This window comes from Macrobrachium nipponense, chromosome 9 (genome assembly GCF_015104395.2).
Source record: "Macrobrachium nipponense isolate FS-2020 chromosome 9, ASM1510439v2, whole genome shotgun sequence".
Lineage (NCBI taxonomy): Eukaryota > Metazoa > Arthropoda > Malacostraca > Decapoda > Palaemonidae > Macrobrachium > Macrobrachium nipponense.
In genome coordinates this window covers 59,757,616-59,765,126 of record NC_061110.1, presented here as the reverse complement: position 1 = coordinate 59,765,126, position 7,511 = coordinate 59,757,616, and the positions used below count along the sequence as shown (strand labels likewise).

The 7,511-nt window shown below is 46.1% G+C and overlaps 1 protein-coding gene across 2 annotated transcripts in view; it reads left to right on the top strand.

Annotated features, from left to right (window-relative positions):
* Window positions 1-1,340: 1,340 nt before the first annotated feature.
* The window catches only part of LOC135218469 (gastrula zinc finger protein XlCGF57.1-like), a 136,169-nt gene continuing 129,998 nt past the window's right edge, over window positions 1,341-7,511 (top strand). For both annotated transcript variants that reach the window (XR_010315340.1, XR_010315339.1), the window contains exon 1: window positions 1,341-1,435. The gene's annotated coding sequence lies outside the window, so the exon portion shown is untranslated. The remainder of the gene's footprint in view (window positions 1,436-7,511) is intronic.

The following is a 7,511-nucleotide window of genomic DNA, read 5'->3' as shown; positions in this document are numbered from 1 at the left end:
TGGCATGTCTATAAACTAGTAAAAATTAGTATATGGAAACATTAATTCAGCCCTTGGAACTTGCAAGTCAGTACAAATTACTATATAATATTCATAGAGAGAGAGAGAGTGAGAGAGGGAGTTACACTTTTAAAAGATGCCAAAGCATTACTCTGAGCATTAGGAGTTAATGTGTGTGGTCATATATAGAAGATATATACCAATACCCTACTTCCATAGAAGAGACTTCATATTAGGCTTACCCCTATGGACGTTGCAGAGGTGTGCGTGATGAGAAGCTGTAAGAGCCTTCAAAGAAGAGGTGCAAGTTTTAAAGACCATAAAGGCTATGTGCCCATAACAATGAACTTAAAAAGAAAACGATGCATTTAAAAGATATGTGTGTTCTATTAAAATTTATACATTAACAACACAAAAATAAAATTTATTCATAGGTCAAACTGTACTTTAACTCATGTTTGAGAGCGGCAAGCATAGAAATAGTGAAATTCTCCATGATCCTTGCTAATGTCATAAAATATGATTACATTCAGGGATAAGTGCAGGAATGTATGTAATAAACATGGCATTTGATTTGTTTCATGTTTATTTTGTAATAGGCAAGCTACAATAGTATTTACAATAAATATTTGTATTGAATAATGTTTTTAAAAACCAGTAATTTGAAAGTGGCGAAATTTTTCTACATAGACAAAGCGACAAATCTTCGTCTGCACTGAAATGCGTTATCAACTTCCGCAGAGTTTTGCTATTTTGCATAAACACAGAAAATCCTGCATTTTGGCAAGACTGAGTAAATGCATTGCTGGAAGGAAGGGTTGGACTCCCACCCTACTGCTAGTAGTTAACTACCTAAAAAACCTTGTAAGTATTGATGGCAGTTTCCAGCTGTACTGAAGGTATTTCCCATAGGTAAAGAGCTCAGGTTTGTATGTTAGGAAAAATACAAATTACTTAAATTATAGTAATTTTTTTGGTTTGGAGTCAATTGTCTAACTAAACCTAGAATGCTGCTTATATGTATTCTACATTGCAGAATTATTGTACTTTCTTTTTTAAGTGGTGTATATGTAAACATTTGCAAATAAAGTTTTAGACTAGTTCTGCAATATATTTTTATTTTTAATGTTTATGTGAAAGTAACAAATTTTAAAATTACATATTTTTAGTTTGTATTAATGTGGAAGTACCCAGAAACAGATTTTTTTTCACACATGTTTTGCTCTGCATTATTCTAACATTTGCATTGATTGTGCAAGTGCTTAGTGTACAGTCTCATTGATACTGTATTGTGTATAGAAAACATTTATGTGCTGATGGAGTCACACTTCTTTTGCCACAGATAACCTGTTTTGTTATGGATGATCTCTGATAATCTGCAAAGGAACGTGTTTTCTTTAGCATCGAGTTAATTTTCCTCAACAACATACTCTAGGTAAGTGATACAAAAGTGAAATAATTGCAGTAAGAGAGAATGTCCCTAAATTATATGTATTGGATATAAGCTAATGTTTGAATCTTTAGTCATTTATTGACACAAACACACCTGTCCTCTCGAGAGATTTTGGCCTCTTCGGAGACTGTGACATGTCATGGGGACGGTACCCGCTCTTGTCATGCTGGTGAACCCTTTTCACCTGATCGACAAACGTGAGAGAGCATCACTACCATCCTCAGAGGAGTGCTTCTCCACAGGGAGAACACTCCTTTAGACCCGTGAGCCTATCATCACAGCGGGTGGTGATTGTTCACGGCCCGTTCCATCTGCTAGTTCTGCTAGCAGACCTAGGGGGGAACATCAGATCTTCCTCATCTGTCCCTTCAACTTCCTTGGGATACACCAGGAGTGACGTGACCAGGGGGAACCGTGGGAAGTGTTCTCCAATGAGATTGTACGTTCCCAGGTTCGGTCGTAGACCCGAGATGTCGTATGCTTAAGTGGTTCGAGATTCATGGGGTGTTGGTCAAGGCTCTTCCCTCTGAAGGAAGAGAATCGAGGGAGGGACCCGCCCTGGAAGGACTTGACGGTCCTTCCCCTCAGGACGCAGTCACTCCTGAGATACAGGTCTTTTTGCAGAGGTCATTGCGCTGATTCGTCAGCACAGTGACCTAGGGAAAGGATCGATGGTAGCTCCTCTGACCACCCTTTGCAGTTAGAGTCGTTCTGGGGTCCTAAGAAGGAACCCAGAGCTTCTGTGGGGTTACCTTGGTCTTCCTTGTCTGAAGGTGTGTTGGGCCGGGTGAACAATCTTGTCTCGGGGCAAGAGAGTTCACTTAGGGCCAACAGATCAGACAAGCTGCCTCCCCCTCCTCTACCTTGACAGAGTCGATTTTACTTGCCCTTGGAGAACCCTTTGCCGACCAAACAGGTTGACCCGGAGCTAGTATGGCTAACTCCCAGCTTGCCTCATGCTGCGCGAACCAAAGGTTCTCCGACAGAAGGTGTTGCAGAGGCAAGTAGACTCACCTCTGTCGAGGTAGAGGAGGGGAAAGCAGCTTGTCCGATCTGTTGGCCCTAAGTGAACTCCCTTGTCCCAGACAAGATTGTTCACCTGGCCCAACACACCTTCAGAGGCTACCACTAGGCAGCTATCCAGGCCATCTCCTGGCTGGATCTGTGGTCCCTCACAGTATCCAAAGTCACTGCTTCAGGACCAATAGTTCCCAGAGAAGACTTGGCTTTCGGGAGACTTTGTCAGTTTGGCAGTAGGGCTATTTCCTACCTGGCCCACCAGACTGCAAACCTGTGGGCCAACCTTGTTCTTAGGAGGATGCTGTCCTAAATCGTATAACCAGGTCAGTGGGCCCAGAGTCGCATTAGGTCTAGAAATGGACCATTACTGGGTTCCTCATCTCTCTTTCCTAGAGAGATGGTGGATGCTGCGGTAGACAAGTGTAGAGCTGAAGACAGCGATCGTCTTGTTCACCAGACAGTTGCCAAGACATCTGGGCATCTCATGCAACTGCGGCTAAGCTCATAGCCAGGCTAGCTCTTCCTCTGCCCCCAAGAAGACTCCTCCTTATTGAGGGGCCTGAGGAAAGACCAGCCTTCCTCCTTTGCTCTGAAAGGGAATCATCAGCCCTCTCAGCACCTGTTCTCTGCGGAAGGAGGAAAGGGTAAGCGAAAGAGGAAGAAGGGGAAGCGCTAGCGACAGCGTTCCCCCTCAGCTGCTGCCACGGTGGGGTGGGGTGGGGGGGGTACCTGGTGAGCCATTGGGCAACATGACAGCACTACAGAGCCGAGACCTAGGTTGTAGATGTCCTTCGGGATGGGTATTTTCTTCCTTTCGATTTGAGCCCACCTCTCGCCGATCGTACGGCCCAACTTCAGACATACATCCCTGGTTCTGTCAAGGATCTGGCACTGAAAGAAGAAGTGCTATCAATGCTGAGCAAGATAGCTGTGGAAGTCATTCGAGATCCGTCACCAGGGTTCTACAGCCGACTTTTCCTGGTGGAGAAGGCTACGGGGGGCTGGAGACCAGTGATAGATCTCTCTCCCCTGAACCGATTCGTTCGCCATACTTGGTTCAAGATGGGAGACGGCATGTTCCGTGCTCTCCTATATGAGGGAGAACGACTTCATGATTTCGGTGGACCTGAAGGATGCGTATTTTCAGATACCCATCCCTCAGTCCTCCAGGAAGTACTTTCGTTTATCCTGAGGGGAGATGTGTGTTCCAATTCAGGGCACTTTGTTTCGGACTTTGACTTTTGACGCCCCTTAGATGTCTCATGCGAGTGTTCACCATGGTGTCAGCTTGGGCCCACTTGGTCAGGATACGCCTCTTGAGGTATCTCGACAACTGGCTAGTCCTGGCAAGCTCGTTCTTGCAGTTCCTACAGAACAGGGATCGACTTCTCAATTTTAAACATCTAACTCACCTGGTAGTTATATACATATATATATAGCTTACATCCCTGGCGTCAGCTATATATATATAACCACTGGGTGAGTATGTTCAAAAATTTATTTTATCATGAAAATAACATTTTTCGTCACGATCTAGGGATCATGATACATTTCAAAAAGTCAGATCTCATTCCCAAGCAGAGGATAAAGTACCTGGGCATACTGATTGACACAGTAGCAACACAAGTCTTCCCCTCAGACTCAAGGATCAGCAAGTTCAGGAAGGCAGTTTAACTGTTTGTCTTGACAGGAACAGCTAACTCGGCTTTGGCAGGTCGTGATCGGTCACCTGTCGCAACTAGAGAAGTTAGCCCCCCCTCACCAGCGTCTTCACCTGCGGTCTCTGCAATGGAGACTAAAGGAGTGTTGGTTACAATCTCGGGATCCTCAATCATTCCTCATTCTTCTAATGGAGGAAGGATTTAGCCTGGGGCTTAGACGACTAGAACCTAATTGGAGTGGAGTTGCACACTCCCCCTCTAGACATACTTCTGTTCTTTGATGCATCGAATGACGGTTCAGGCTCACATCTGGAGGAGTTGCTGACTGCAGGGGTGTGGAATCGACACGACAAACACCTTCTTATCAACGTTCTGGAACTGAAGGTGGCTTTCTTAGCCCTCCAAGAGTTCCGAGATAGAGTGATGGGACACTCCATGGTGTTGATGAGCGACAACACCACAGTGGTGGCATATGTCAACAGACAGGTAAGCCTAGTGTCTCTTCCGTTGCATCAGTTGACAGTGCAGGTGCACGAGTGGGCTGCAGCACACTTGGTATAAGCTCTCAGCCAGATACATTCCAGGCAAGAGGGAATGTAGTGGGAGACAAGCTCAGCCGTCAAAATCAGGTGATAGGGACCGAATGGTTTTACACCCGGACGTGGCAGAAGGCTGTTCGATCTATGGGGTTGTCTAGTGGTGACCAGTTCACCATCAGGCACAACAGAAAACTCCAGTTGTTTTCCTCGTTTGTGCAGACCCATGGGCAGCTGCAGAGGTGTCCAATCCGTGGGACAACCTCAAAGTGCTGGTCACCAGCAATCTTCGGATGATCCTGGTGGCTCATATCCCGATCTCTTGGCTCTTCTCTCCGAGGCACCATGAGAGATTCCCCTGTGGCACAACCTGTGTCAACCGCACGTAGAATGGTACCACTTGGCAGTACAGTACCTGTGTCTTTACGGCTGGCGGTTATCTGCCATCTCTTGCGAGCAAGAGGATTTTCCCGCCGAGTAGCAGACAGTCCTCGGCAGAAGTGTACCAGGGAAAGTGGTCCATCTTCTGTGGTTGATGTCTCTCCGCTCAAAGACACACTTCAACAGATCGCCAATTTCCTAGTCTTTCTTCGCCAAGAGAAGCTCCTCTCTGTCTCTGCAGTTAACTACTACAGGTCTGCCTTGGCCTTGATCCTGAAACTACAAGTAGTGGATGTTTCCTTTTCAATGGAAATATCTCTTCTTAGGAGGAGCTTCGAGAGGTCTTTCCCACTGAGTGGGATGTGACTCTCGTCTTAAGGAGCTTGACTCCTGAACCCTATGAGCCTCTCTGAGTCATCAGACAGGGATATGACCCGATAAGACCATCTTTTCGCTGGCCCTGGCATCGACAAAGAGAGTAGGTAAGCTTCATGGTCTCTGTTACAATGTTAAACACTCGTGGGGATGGGATCACTTATACTCGATTTTCGTCCCAGATTCTGTAGTGAAAGACACAGAATCCGGTTTGGTCCCTGACGATAGATTTGAGTCCTTTACGATCCCCTCCCTAGAGGACATTTGTGGAAATGACCCGGACGAGATGCTACTTTGTCCCGTTAGAGTGCTTGGGCGCTATATGAAGAGAACTTAGCATGTCTGGCCTAAGTGTCAACTCCTCTTTTTCGCTATGAGGTGATCAGAAAAGCGTACTCCTCCGAAGGGATGTTCGACACTGGTACCTTTCGTCCAAGAGCCTACAAAGTCAGGTATTGCTCCTACCCTTGCGTTCTGCAAGAACCTGTCGGTTTCACAGGTACACAAGGCAGGGCTTTGGTCCAACCAGACCACTTTCACCTCCTAACTTTGGGATATTGCCCACAGGTCCTTGGATACCTTTTCCTAGGGACCTGTGGTGGCTGCTCAACAAGTTGTGTAGCTTACCAGCTCTTCTAAGTGGACAAAGTTACATCTCGCCTTGCTGTAACTGTATGAATGGGTGCAAATGAGTGTGTGACTGGGCTTCTCGTCCTTCTTTGTCTTCTCTCTTCCTATGGGCAGAGACTGCGGTTTAGCTAGAATGCCCCGCCCACTACTGGGCTTATATAGGGAACAACCTGGCAGAGCTTCAATTCGTATTCTGCCGGCTCCCGGTGAACATCAGTGGTTTTAGGCAGCCTTCAGCTGTGTATTGTGTTGATGAGTTCAGAGTTCTTGGTGAAGTTCTCTGTTTTGTTTTGTGATAGCACATTCTTTCAAATATGTGTGATTCTAGGAGAACTAGTGTTTGGTTTTGTGCATGATTGGTTGTAAGACCAGGTTAACTAATCTTATGATCCACATACCAGATGTAGTAAATGGTAGAGGTCAAGAGTGTAAGAAAGAAATCACTTGTGCTGAATGTTGTGAATGGGACAACAAGCAATGGTAAATTTTTAGGTCCCATCTGGACAAGATGCATAAGAACAGAAAGAGGAAAGCAGCTGCTAGGGCAGAAATTAAATCTAGTTTAGATGATGTTCAGGCTACTGAATTAGTAGAGGATAGCATGATTGTTTTGCCTGTAATTCGTGTTGCTTCTTCAACTTCCTTTCTCCACCTTGCTTCTGTGCCATTAACTCCTATTCCAGGTTCGCTTGCTCCCGATCCCAACACCATTGCACCCACGAATCATTTGAATTTGATAAGTAGTTCGAATTTTTAGTGAGTACGATGATGGAACTTGGTGCTTCTGTTAAAGTCTTAATGGAAAAAGGCAGTCAATCTAGTGTTAGTGCAGTGCACAGTGATTGTGTAGAGGTGGCTGTCTGGCCCACCGGTGCTCCTAGATGAACATCACTGTCCCGCTCCCCCGCGAGCAAGCAAGAAGACATACCAGAGGTCTAAGGGAGAGCCAGTGGCATTTGCCCCCTCAGTTGAACCTGCTGGCGATTCCCAGGTGTCGACAGAGCGCCGCTGGAAAGGCATCTCTTATAGTGTTCATGATCTGTCAGAGTCAGATGGCTCGAATCTCAACAAGAGTTGTCAAGAGCACTTTCAAGATGTTTCACACCTCCTCAAGAGACAGTCCAGGGATATGGATAAGTCTCCACCTCCTTCTAAGAGGACTGAAGAGAATATATTCTGTCTGCAACCTTCAGGCAGTTACGCGATGTCGCCTCCTGCTTTGTCAGCTCCTCTCCCTCGTTCTGCCTGGGACAGCCCAGAGTCGTTCCTTTGCATGGACCATCAGTATGTGTCTGGTAAACGTAAGACAGATTCTTCAGGGCAAGTTTTGTCAGCCTCGAAATCCGACCTGTCCTGGATTTACCTTGACTCCTGGACATTGTACTCCTGAAGTGGTGTCGGTGCTCTTGTTTGGCTGAACATTTGGCACCAGTTGCTATGCACTCGTCTTCCCCA